Source organism: Vanessa tameamea, chromosome 27 (assembly GCF_037043105.1).
Source record: "Vanessa tameamea isolate UH-Manoa-2023 chromosome 27, ilVanTame1 primary haplotype, whole genome shotgun sequence".
Taxonomy (NCBI): Eukaryota; Metazoa; Arthropoda; class Insecta; order Lepidoptera; family Nymphalidae; genus Vanessa; species Vanessa tameamea.
The window spans coordinates 3504711-3518810 of NC_087335.1; the positions used below are offsets into that span (position 1 = coordinate 3504711).

Sequence of the window (14100 nt, forward strand, 5' to 3'; positions counted from 1 at the left end):
AAACAAAAATCAGATTTAATATGTAAAACAAAACATCACCATTACAAATTGCTAACAAATACTTCTGTGGTGCTATTAAGGTTATAACATAGCAACAGTTGCTAGCAAATATTTGTTGCGAATTAATAAATGTTGCAGTCGATAAATCAGTATTATGGAGTATTATGCTACTGCATAAGTCCATAATATTGATTTATAATTTTTTGATTTCATTATAAGCTTAAATAGCGCAATGGTTTACGGGCCGCCTAGCGATGTAAAAAGTCGCAGGATTGATCCTGACCCCTTAGGATATTTTCGTCCCCACTACTAACATAAGTGATAAGGTTAAAAGGAGGGGTTAATAGGAATATTAGTAATTCCTTAATTAATTTGGGGCACTGCTAATATTCTTTTTTTTTAAATATATACAATATATATATATGTCTCTCATCTGAAGGTCAAACTGAGGCTCATCCTCCGTCATATATTTGATAGCAACAGTTGCTTTACTATAACAGTAATAGCAGCACTGATAGCATTTCCAATGTAAATTGATCTGAGATAAATCGTCACAAAAAACATGGCGCTGCCCGCTTCTGCGTCCGCATTATGTGAAACTGTTATGTCGTTTTTATTCTAATGGCGAAACGATTTTATTGCTTGTAAACTACAGACACGTCTTAGCAGATAAGATTCAATCCGTAAATAATTTAATAATAACATTATAAAGTTTAATTAATGCTACAGATCTGAGAATAACAGGCGAAAGAATTTCAATACGATACATTTTCATCCGTCGTCTAATAAGCTTTCTTATAATAGTGAGTGAATAAGTTCACCTGTGTTTGCGGACAGTTTGTCCACCATGTTTCCTATGCGGAGGGCTATTCTTTATTAAGAGGAGTCCATGTCCGAAATAGATGGGGAGGGGATATTTTACAAACATATAACAGTTATGAGACGTTTCCGATTCGATTTCAATCCTATTTGTCACCAAAATAAAACTCAGATGAAGTGATGACCAAATCTACTTATTATGATAGGATCTCCGTTATATTCCGATGCAACTTCGTCTGAATCGCAACTGGATCGTTGTGTTATGTTTCGTTTCGATTGCAAATAAGATATTATATGCCAGTCGACTTTGGGCCCAAGATATATCATCAAAGCCGTTGAATATTATCATTTATCGTACAAATTATTGTTTTTTTTTTTATGGCATTTGTTGGCGGGCGAGCATATGGGCCACCTGATGGTAAGTGGTCACCACCGCCCATAGACAAAGGTGTTGTAATATTAACCATTCCTTACATATATAACATACCTAAGCGCCACCAACCTTGGAAACTAAGATGTTATGTCCCATGTGCCTGTGATTACACTGGCTTACTCACCCTTCTAACCGGAACACCTGATAGAATATCTGATGATCTGGGTGGTACCTACCCAGACGGGCTTGCACAAAGCCCTACCACCAAGTAAGTGTAAGTATCGTGCTTTTGGAATACAAACTTCTTGCAAAAAATCTTGTTTAGAAGAACGTTGATTATACCATTATGATTTTTTTTTTTATGGTAGTGGTGGCAAACGAGCAGGAGGCTCACCTGATGGAAAGTGACTACCACCGCCCATGGACATCTGCAACACCGGGGGGCTTGCAGGTGCGTTGCCGGCCTTTCAGGAAAGAGTACGCTCTTTTCTTGAAGGTAATAACAACATAGATATAGGTAAATTCAAACAATCGTTGTGATTATGTGTGTGTGTTTATACTAGCGTGGACTGAATGACGTCATTTTGTAACCTTACACAATCTTAGCGTATCTGATAAACAGATAATAAATGTAAACAGCGCATCATCACGGTCAAACAAAAGTTAAAAAAATAGATTTCGTGGGACACCCGTTTGGAACGAAGTTTATTTCGCTACAAATATGTTCAAGTCAAGTATTGCTGATTGGAAAAAGAATATTATGATGATGACTGGGTCCTAAATATAAAAACATTGCCAGTTAATAAAATAAAAATAAATCAAAATCGAATTAATTTTATTCAAGTAGATTCTATATATCCACTTTTAAATCTATCATATCACTTAAACGGTAAGCTGGTCACCTTTGGAATGTGGTTCCCGAAACTACACACTAATTTAAAAAAACATCTATACTAATATATAAAGCGGAAGAGTTTGTTTGTTTGTTTGTTTAAACGCGCTAATCTCAGGAACTACTGGTCCGATTTGAAAAATTCTTTTTTTGTTGAATAGTCCAATTATAGAGGAAGGCTTTAGGCTATATAACATTACGCTGCGACCAATAGGAGCGCAGCGACAGTGAGAAATGTTGCAAAAACGGGGAAAATTATTCACATTTATGGACTTTCGATGCGTGCGCAGCATAAACGTTTTAAGTTACTCAAAAAATGTGTATGAAAGATATATTCCTCTTTTAATAATAAAAAAAAAGTCCGTGACACTATATGTCTATTTGTTAAGAGTGTGCTAGCAGGCGGGGCGCGGCGGCGGATGAGGGGGAGGCGGGTCAGCCCCGCCGCCGCGCTCGCCACTCTCACCCGCGGGTGTAGTTCTGCGAAGTAGCAATGCACATAACGACTTAAAAAAATTAACATTCTTAATAGTTAAATTATTTATCAAAATTAGGTTTTGTTATCAGCTTATTTGCTCATTATTTTTTATCGTTTAAAATCGGTTACATTTAAATCATAATCTGCTGTAGTTTTAACTTACGATATAAGATAAAATTTCAATGAACATTCCTTCGTACTTTGCAAGTAAACAATTCAAACGTTTCACGGTATAAATAAGGTATAAAAATTACATTACACACGTAAAAAAGTTCAAACTGGCGAGCGATACTTTCACCGATGCAGATTAATCATCACTGAGAAAATAAATTATGCAAATAAGCAAATAGGTGAATATCGTTTAAAATGACTACACAAATAAATTAGTAGTTCAATATTTCAAGTAATTTCTATTGCGTTCAAGCATATTCAACACGGTTGTACTATAATCACCTTATGAAATAATAACACCAAAGGAGAAACAATCTAAACTTCTTATTGTTCGGTTTGTTTATCTTATTACGTTTAAGTTAATATTGTTTGTTTTCAACCGACTTCAAAAAGGAGGAGGTTATCAATTCGTCTGTATTTTTTTTTTTTTATATGTCTGTTACCTCATAACTTTTCACTGGATTTTGATAATTTTTTTTTGTTTGAAAGGTAGTGCTTCCCGTGTGGCCCCATTTTAATTTTATCCTGTTACGATGATGGTATCCTTATGAAAACGATATAAGTCTTAAATGTGCATTATATATGTGCGCGATAAATAGGTGAATAACTCAAAATTGTGCCAACCAATTTTAATGATTCTTTTTTTATTATAAAGGATATACTTCAAGGGTACTATGGTGAAAGTTTGGTAAGGTTCTGAGCATAGGATCCATGACAAAGTAACGGTACGGAAGGGAACGGAACAATTCTAAGGAGCACGTTAGCGATACTCGGCCGAATCTTTTAGAAACAAAAATTTTGACAAAAAAAAACCGACTTCAAAAGAGAAAAAAAATAATATGCTCTAAAAAGTAAAAAATAATTGCTTATTATTCTACAACTTAATAATCAAGTAACTTATTCTACTTACCAATATGTAGGTACGTTCTGTGTTTCCACGCAAGGAGATAAGTATGTACCTACCCACTTTAAATCTAACTTAACACAAACCTATGAATAACAAACAATGATCACAATATTTTTTAGATTTATACTATGTAAAATGAAATTAAAAATATTTAGACTATTTAAAAGTCAGCAAAGTTATTACGATAATATATTATAGTTAAAATTATTGTTATTTTTGGAGGCGGTGTCAGCCAAGGTAGGTTTGTAAATATATGATATACTCCAAATTTGTAAATCTGGTCTATCGATAAATACACTTCTTCTTGATGTTTTTTTAAACCCTATACGTACATAGTGGTCCTATATAATGACAGAAAATTGGAATCAAAATTGAGTGTTTAAGCAAACATGTCTACCGTCAGGTATTACAATTCATGAACTTTTCTCCTAATCCAAGACAAAGAAAAGTCATTCAGATTTACTATTACATTTCCTGTTGAACGTTTTGTTTGTTTTGGCAGAGTATGAATTTTGTTTGTGATTTATTTATTTACAATTGACTTTTTCTTTTGTCTTACATCCAGATGTCGATACACCTGCATCGAATTGTTAACAAAAAAATATTCGCAATCGTACACTATTGTACAATATTTCTTTTATGTTTAAGAAAAGGGTTGTCATAATTGACCGTATAACAATAAGCAATAAAAACACAGATGTTGGTAATTTATTTAGACAAACTTTACCGGTAATTTTAAGAGGAACTAGAGCAGACATTGTAAGGTCTTACCTTAAAAGTTCACCGTTATGGAAATTTGTCCATACCTTAAAACTATCTACGAATATGAGAGCACATTTGGGGGGAGGAAGTACAAATTTTCCTTCAAAGTTACTTTTAATAGGAGATGGAAAAGTACCTCATTCTGAAAATAAAATTGAAATTGATCGCGATTTAGGAGAAAAAGTGACTAGCATAGAGGATTTAATATCAAAAGTTTACCCTAATATCGTCGAAATAGAAAATAAAGATTACCAATGGATGTGTCAAAGGGCAATATTGGCGGCGAGAAATAGTAGCGTTGACGAAATTAACGACCTAATTTTAACCAAACTTCCAGGCGATATAACTACCTACACATCTATTGATAATGTAATGGATCAAGAAGATGCTGTCCATTACCCACAAGAGTTTCTCAATTCTTTAAACCCGAGCGGCCTTCCACCACATTCCCTGAAGTTAAAAATAGGTGCTGCGATAATTTTACTCAGAAATCTTAAACCACCAAATTTATGTAACGGGACCCGCCTTCAAGTAAAATTCCTTCGCAATAACGTGATCGTTGCAACAGTTTTGACTGGTCCGGCAGTTGGTCAAACAGTGCTTATACCTCGCATCCCAATGATTCCAAATGATTTACCTTTTAATTTTAAAAGAATTCAATTTCCCATTAAGTTATCTTTTGCCGTAACCATTAATAAATCACAGGGCCAAACATTTAAACACGTAGGAATCGATTTACGTCAAGACTGCTTTTCACACGGCCAACTATATGTCGCGTTGTCAAGATCGGGTTGCGGGCAAAATCAGTATGTTCTTCTACCACAAGAAAATAAAACTAAAAATATAATCTACGCTAAAGTACTGTAAAACATATTATTAAATCTTATTGACGATTATAATAACAAAAACCAACGTGAGCAATCAAACGATAATCATGATAGTGTTTCCGACAACTACGCGAACGAAGTCGCGGGCACAGCTAGTCTTCAATAAAGTAACTAACTGTTTTTCGCTTCCCTCGGCGTAAATTAAACTTGTTAAACAGTAATTAAAAAAGTGGACTACGTGCTATTCCTCGATATAATCGAATTCTATATGCCTTTTATTTAAATTCGTCTGACTTGAGCATGTTGCTCAATAACAAATATCTAAGCAGATAAATTTAGCATTTTGAATAGCAGTAAGATATTATCTTCTAAAAAGGTTCCCCCTTTCCTCCTGAAGATGTTTACAGCTCCTTGTTACTAATTGGGTTCTTTAGTACATATGTGGAAAATCATGAGTTATCATCATATCTGGCGGGTTTCTTCGTGATAGCATTATTCATCGTCGATAAATTAGGCGCGTATTACGAAGGATAGGTGACACCACAGGAATACACACACAGATACACAGGAAGGATAGATTATAGCCAAATATAACCAATGTTTAGAAGAAAGCCAGGTTTCGTAGAATTCTTGGGAATCAAGGTTTGCCTCGACACGGATCGGAAAGACTGTAAGTTCCAGGGCCGGGTTTAGGGAAGGGCAACTGGGCAACAGCCCTGGGGCCTCCACAAGAGAGGGGCCCTCCACAATAGAGGTTCCGACGAGTTAAGTTTAATGTAATATCAATGTCATAATGATAGTAATAGTAATACTGTTTTAAAAATTACTGATACAAGAGTAAATAAATTTTGACAGTGATGAAGTCCTTAAAATTAATTTATAAAAAAATAACTAGGGCCCCCACTTCTCCGTTCAAATCCGGTCCCGCTAGAATCGTTTCCACATATTATCTGCTACTCCTCCCATGTCAGACTTCTTTAATTTTACCAATATTCAATTTAGTAAGTAGCCTTGACTATAGTTTTTGTAAACTTTGCCCAAACGACTAGATTTTTCTTTAATCGCAATTCGGAATCTTTGATATAATATACATCCTAACTTCATTCTAAGATGTATGTTATTATTTTTACGATATAATCTTTAGTCTTAAAACTTTACATTGTACCTCATATTTGCTGACGATCTAGGTCAAACTAAAGTGAAGTTTTGAGGTATTAGCGTAGACATACTAAGACTTATTTACGAAATATATCCTTCAAACTTATTAGCAACGAGGTGGTAAGTGAAACTTGTATAGGTCAAACTTATACCTATTTTTAGAACTATTAAGATAACTTGTTAAAATAGATTAATAAAAAGTAATAAGAAATGTTTAAAGTATATTTAAATTATAAATAATAATGTTTTTATATCATTTAGGTCAATTATCAAAATGATATCTGATAAATCATTTAATTTAGAAGGCTAGCAAGTGTTAAAGTTATTTTTTCATTGAATGAAAGTCAAGTCGACTGAAGTCGCTTTCATGGTTGTATTTCATACAGCCTTAACTTGTACGATATATGTAAATTGATATAAAAACAATAAAATTAATTATAAGCAACAACTAGAGCCATCTCAAGCTACGCTAGGGCCCTTGTGCACACATGAATTTGGTGCCCCTTTGCTAAATATTTACTAAAAATTAAATATCTTACACAGTATTTAACAAAATAACAATGAAACAATTTATTTTTAATTTTAAAAATTCGTCTATCATGTAGAAGAAATTTGCTTATAACCAGGCATTAAGTTTAGTTTGGTCAATCTTTTCGTAAATTCTAAGGAATCTGATTGGTGGTACAATCTTATGGCACGTCTATAGCTTTCAACTTCTAATATCGACCATCGTCACTAGTATTTTGATCAATATGTCAGTTATTTCTTACAAATATAGCAATTTTGAAAATATACATAGCATTCAACGTGTGAGAGGAATGTTTGGTTCTTCGGGGCCCCCTTAGGATGGGGGCCCCGGGTACGTGCTCCATTTGCCCTTATGTCAAAGACGGTAACGGCAACAACAACTTTTTTATGAACATCGATAACTAATAGATTATAATTAACAATAATAATAAACCAAATATATCATCCTTGAATCACGTGAATTCTAGTTGTATTGGGATAGGACTTTAATAACTGATAAGACACACTTGAATACACCGGACAATATGCTACATGATAAGAAAAATGAGACAGTATACCTTATAGATATTCCTGTGCCTAATACTCAGAAAATAACCTCCAATAATCCTCCTCCTCCTCCTCCTCCAATCTCCTCCAATCCTCGCCGAAAAAATAAGCTAAGTATACTGATTTGTTCATCGAAATCAAATTATTATTTTCCGGAAATTCTTAGCCAATGATTGGGTAGTCTTAACCGTTTTTGTTTAGAAAGAAACCCGCAAAATCAGAAACAAAAAAACAATAAAACGATAATTGTACTCAAAATAATCCGAATGAAATTGTCTTTAAGACCTCGTACAAACTATCATATAAGTCAGTTTCAAAGTGTTTATATATTTCATTCCTATCTTAGTACCTCCCCACATCGATACGTTACATATTATATACATATATATTCATATAAATCAAGTTGCGTGTATGCAATCACATGTAGATACGGAAATAGAGATACAGATGCTTTCCAATCATTCTAGATCATTCGGTCGAGCCTAGGTAATTCAATGTTTACTGAATACGAAGAAAGCAAGTTTATTATAGACGATACAAATGACTCCTCATTATTTGTCTCTGGATTGTAGAAATTAAAGATTTCTCTATTGCAATTTATACTTGAAACTCGTTTCAAATATCTTGTAGCCATAATGGGTCATAATGTAAAACTTAGTAGGTATCATTTTAGTATTCTATCTGAAGGTATTTTTCTTTTATTTGTTTGTTAGCCTAGAAAGGTTATTCGATTTTTAAAAATCGAAAATGTGACCAATCGCTACGTTCTGTCAGAATTCGATTCTGCAATCACTGACACTGCGTGCATGCGTGGAACGGAACGGAAAGTAGGTAAAATGGATCGGTGGGAGGAAAACATGAGGTGAGCTGTTCAAGTGGACTGAAAGGAATAGAAGGTATATTAAAACTTCTATCAAACGAATAAACAATTAATTTCTGTCTGAACTTACGTAAGATCTGGCAAATTATGTAATATCTAGGATCACCTAGGTATGTAAAGTCTCAATCACGGTAGCATGCGCAAGCGATCCCGTGGCGCCCGCCGAAAGACGGAGAGGGTACCGCTGGTTTTTTAGTGGGTAAACCCGGCGTACCTGGGCGCACTCGGCGTCCAGGGCTCCGGAGAGTCCTACGCCCCCCCCCCCCACCTTCCATCACGTGGGGGAAGCGCGTAAAGCGTTTTTGCAGCGAAAAAAAAAAAGGTATGTAAAGTCTTTGTCCTTCGATAGCGTTCAAGCTAGCTTCTATCTAGCTAGGTCACAAACAGACAGAGAAACAGACAATTTGAGTTACTTTCGCAATTTTAATATTAGTACATATTACATTTTAAAAATCGTTTTATTATATATACTTATAGAAATAAATCTAAAATCACGCGTTCAGTTCAAGCAACATAAAAATAATGAGTTGATAATTTCTAGGAAGTATATTAGTTATTAAATATAGAATTATTTGTTACAGCATCTTAAGACTGAATACTAATATGATATTTGACAGTTATTAATTCAACACTATTAAATAAACAAGCTATTATTCATAGTTGTGTTTGAACTAAATTTCAACTACTCATAAACGAATCAACTAAAATTTTGCACACTAACACAAACTTTTTGTGCTAATACCATTCAGTATACTTGTAAGGTTAATTAGCCAAGATATTATATTATGATGTATTTATTTAATTCTATGTAACATATCACTAATAAGTTTCAAATTCATAAGTTATAACTGGCCATAGTCACATAATTACTTTAATTATGTAACTATGGCAACGGGGGAATAAACTAGAAGGACTTGACATTATTGTTGAATATAATTGTTAACAATAAAATATTTAAATAAGAAAATAATCGACTTTAATTGGAGAAATAAACTTAGATCCTTTTATACTAAATATGTGTTTGATAGTTTTGTTTAAAGACGCTTAACTTCCTTCCTCTTGCTTTCTTGCAATCTGTGATTTCGTAAAGACGAAAGTATGTAACGGGAAGCTGAAGAAGCGTTATTGGATTCGACCAAGGAGCGAGTTAAAGTTGCCCGTCAGATGATAGCAATTGTTTTTCCAAGAGGATTGTTTATTAACATAATGAATTTTTATATGTTACTACACATCACATAATACTGCCAGGCTCGCTTATTTTTTTTTTAAATCTCGTTGCTATGCCAAATAAAATACTTGGAGAACAGAAAGAGGTTTTAAAACTTAACAAAACCTCTTTTTTTATCTATAAAAAAATCTAATATTAGTTCCTAATACAATTAATATTGAAGCTATTTAAGAAACATTTGATTAAAAAAAATAATTATAAAACAAGTTTACTTAACGTGAATTGGTAGGAATTTAAATTACAAATATCGTTTGGACAAGATGTAAACAGGATAAAAGTCTTAGTCATAAAAAAAAAATCAACGATATAATCGCAATCTCGTAATATAAACGGGTGTTCGTCTGCAGGTGGGGCCCGGCCGGTGGAACGGCATTCTTTAGTTGACCCACATAGCTATAACGCGCATTGGCCCTTTATGGCGTGACTTTTTTTTTCAATTCATGTAAACAAATACTACCTACTTTCAGTGGAGATAGATTGCTGAAAATTAAGACGGAATTTAAATTGAAATTATTTTTTTAACTCATACATTGAGGTATGTCAAATGATTAAACAGCCAGTCTTTATAAAATATTTTAAGTGTAAAAAAATGCCAACGTTCATAACTTGTTGAAAACACCGGTTCTGGTCCGACCACCTCAGTTAAGCAACGAGCTTGAATGGGTCACCCTCTAAACCCACGTGACGTTTGTTACATTGGATAACAGTAACGATTTTTTTTATTGCAGAATCGAATTACTTGGCTGTACGTTCACGGACTTTAGCCAATTCGAATAGTAAAAATGACAAGAGGAAAACTCGCAAGAGTCCGTTCTATAGTGAACACGTTTCAAAGTAATTATTTACTATCAATAGATATGTACTAACAGTGGACAGGTAAAATTTATGCATAATTTAAAGAACACGTCTGCACGTATGACCTTTGACAGAATCAACTGGTACCCACCATTAATGTTTAACGATACGAATCAAACTTGTTTTTTGAAAGTAGGGTTGACACTTTTAAAATACATAGTAGTATAATATTATTTAATTGACGCATGTTTTTTTCGTAATGTCTAACTAGAAAAATCTACTAAAGAAATATACATAGCTTGTACAAGAAGATATAGCATGTTTCGGAGCTCAAGCAGAAAACTATAGCGTTTGCTTGTGAAAAATAAACCTCCGGTCCACCAATTTTATCCAGCTGTATTAGAGCTGTGTCCACTACTCAGAAGTGAAATTTTTATATAACCTAATAAATCATTACACATATCACAGAATAAAAAATACTATACTAAAACGTATCTCGCAATTAGATTTTGCTATTATTCGACAAAGGATTAATTTTATAAACCAAGAGAAGAAGTCGGCGTTTGTCTTCAATAACAGATACCTTTCAATCATATTTCACTACTTTTTGTTTTAAACAAAATATTTGAATATAATTAGATGTGACGTTAAATAATATACACTTATATTATAAATGTAAAAGCAGATCTGTCTGTTATATCACAACTAAATCACTAAATCGTATAAACAAACACATAGAAGTAGAAACTACAAAATTTATCAAAAAAGAAATAGTTTGTATGGTTCACGTCGGTGTAAGGGCCAACTACGAGTACCTACTTATAAACTAAAATTACAATATAAAGTCAAAAAAATATCACAACAACAACTAAAATTTTTTATTCGGACAAATGGCATCGGCAGCCCTATCGAAAGCTTACTTTTATGGAGGATGTAAAAGTTTTCAACGATTTAATAACCAGTTTGTGAGACGTGGAAACGAAATATATATATATTTTTTTTATAATTTGTATGCAAAATACAAATCGTACGAAGTTTTTGAATCTTCTTCACAATAATATTATTTGTTTTAAATTGTGGGATGTTTTATATTTTTTATCAGGCACTTAGATATCGTATGAGCATAAAAAAATCGCCACAACCTTTTTTATGCTGTAGGTAGGTAGGCAAGAAAATGGGCCCCTGATAGTAAGTGTTTAACATCGTCCAAAGACAATGGCGCTGTAAGAAATATTAACCAGTCCTTACATCGCCAATGTGCCACCACCTTGGGAACTAAGATGTTAAGTCCCTAAATTAAAAGCGGGACGCTTCTTGTGTAACATTATATTATATATCTTCGAGTCTTCTTCTCGTATAAGTTTCATGTATATTAGCTTAGTATTTTCTTTGCAATTAGGCATTACAACAGATTTTTTATTTTTTTAGTACGGGTGTAAGTACATATGTATATGATTTTCTTTTAAATTGAAATCTTATCTAAATGTACATTTTAAAGATGTACATGAGAAGGATATGCTATGTCTATATTAATATAGGCTAAGAAACCACTTGGCATTTTAGTATTATACCTTTAGACCATTAAATAAAAAAATATATTCTTATGTTGTGGTCGGTAAATAGTAGATAAATTTAAGAATATATAACAATAAAAGTACATACTTCGCAATTTATATGAAATTCATAATAACACACTGGAACTTTGTACCGCAATTGTTTATATGATTATGTACATATATTAATTTATTTTTATATATGATTATATACATATATTAATTTATTTTGATATATGATTATGTACATATATTAATTTATTTTTATATTTTTACGTTAAAAAGACGCATTCGTGTCCAAAAAAAAAATCTTCAAACATTTAATTTATTCGAAACATTTGAATATGTACAATAAATAATACTTACGTGTATTTTTTTTTATTTAATATCTGTGTAATACATAACACACTTACAACAAGTGTAAAATTAATATTTAGGCGTTTTTTAATTTTCATTATTATCTAACTAATAAGCAACATGCTTTACAACGCCTGTTAAAATTTCTAGTAAGTTATTATTTGATAGGACGCGCGTTCGTTTCGTTGCAGCCTATTTCAATCGCAGGAGTTAAAACAAATAAACAGATTTGACATTGAATTGACGTCATATCATTGGTCGAGATCTTGATAATAGATAATCTATGGTATTTACTATGGATTCGTGAAAATATAGGTTTGAATATTGTCGATGTTTTTATCGATTTTTTAAATTATATAATTATGTATTGTAAATAATCAAGAACTGTCTGTTGTACATAATATATATGTATATAGACGAACTATTAATGAATTGTACGTAAATCTAAGGTTTGTTTGTCTGTACACAGTTGTTAACGTCACCCTGAATGTAGAAACGGCCAATACACTGATTTTTTATTTATAATGATTGTAATGAAATATTATTAGGTCTGTAAGCAATAAATTGTTTTGAAACGGTGTTTCTTATCATACGTTACACTCCAGACCATTGTCGCATGAGAGCTAGGCCGATATAAGTTTGAGACTTCAAACGTCGCTACACGTATGTTTTTTTTTATAACAATTATTTTAAAATATATATATAGGTACATGTATACATTACATATAATAAAATTGTAGTGTCTGTTTGTAATATTAAAATAATTGCTTTTTACTAAAATGCATATGTATGTATACCCGGTCCATATACCAAATCTAATAACCGGCTAATCTCTGGAATGGCTGGACCGATTTTGACAGGACTTTCACGGACAGATAGCCGATGTAATAAGGAGTAACTTAGGCTACATCAATAACTTTTTTGTTAAATTCAAATACGCACGAAGTCACGGGTACAACTGGTATATAAATAATAAATAAAAAAATTGTTATTGTTCATCAAATTTGTTAATTTAGAATCATGTGTCTATTATTTAAGAAATATTTAATATATATCGAAAGAAACTTCATTGCACCGGATATCCATGATTCGTTTTCTTTTATATCAATAATATTACAACTATGGTAACATTTAGTTGTATCAATGAGTCATTTCCACAATATAAAACCTCCATAATATACACACAATAACAATACGAAGTTATAATTTAAAAAAAGAACCACTTTACCGCCAAGCTATTATCAATACCTGTGCGTTGACGTCACCGTCCTTCGAATGCCAAAGGTTTTTTACTCTCCGAAAATAATTAGGCTCTTTGGTTTTGTTTCTGGCAACATTGTTGATACATTCCTTTGAAATTGTAGCCTTTTGTTTTTTTTTTCTTTTCGGGTATTCTTAAGCAAAGGTATAGGTTTAAGTTTATAAATATGGATGACAGCATTAATTTTTTTTTCTTTATCAAACTCAAATGTTTTAAATATATTAAATAACTTTTTAAATAACGATGATAAACGATCATTCTTTCGTGTAAAGGCAAAGCGATTCCTGCTTAAATACACGTTTTATGTATTTATTAAATAACTATGTATTATATAATATCGTAACAGAAATTGGTTGGTCATCTTTATATAAATATATCCCCGGGAAATAGTATTAGAAAAAATATTTTAACAATTTACCCTTCAATACAGATTAAAAAGAATAAATATTCAGAACTGAGCAACGTAGGTATAACAAATATTATAATATTATTCATTGACCGCCTAGTTAGTCTATTGGCTAGAATATAAGACCGCAGATCCCGAGGTCCTGGTTTAAAATTAAAC

The 14100-nt window shown here is 32.4% G+C and overlaps 1 protein-coding gene across 2 annotated transcripts in view; it reads right to left on the reverse strand.

Moving 5' to 3' along the window:
• Positions 1 to 14100, reverse strand: part of LOC113392109 (uncharacterized) — a 66697-nt gene that overhangs the window by 43060 nt on the left and 9537 nt on the right. The window lies entirely within an intron of this gene.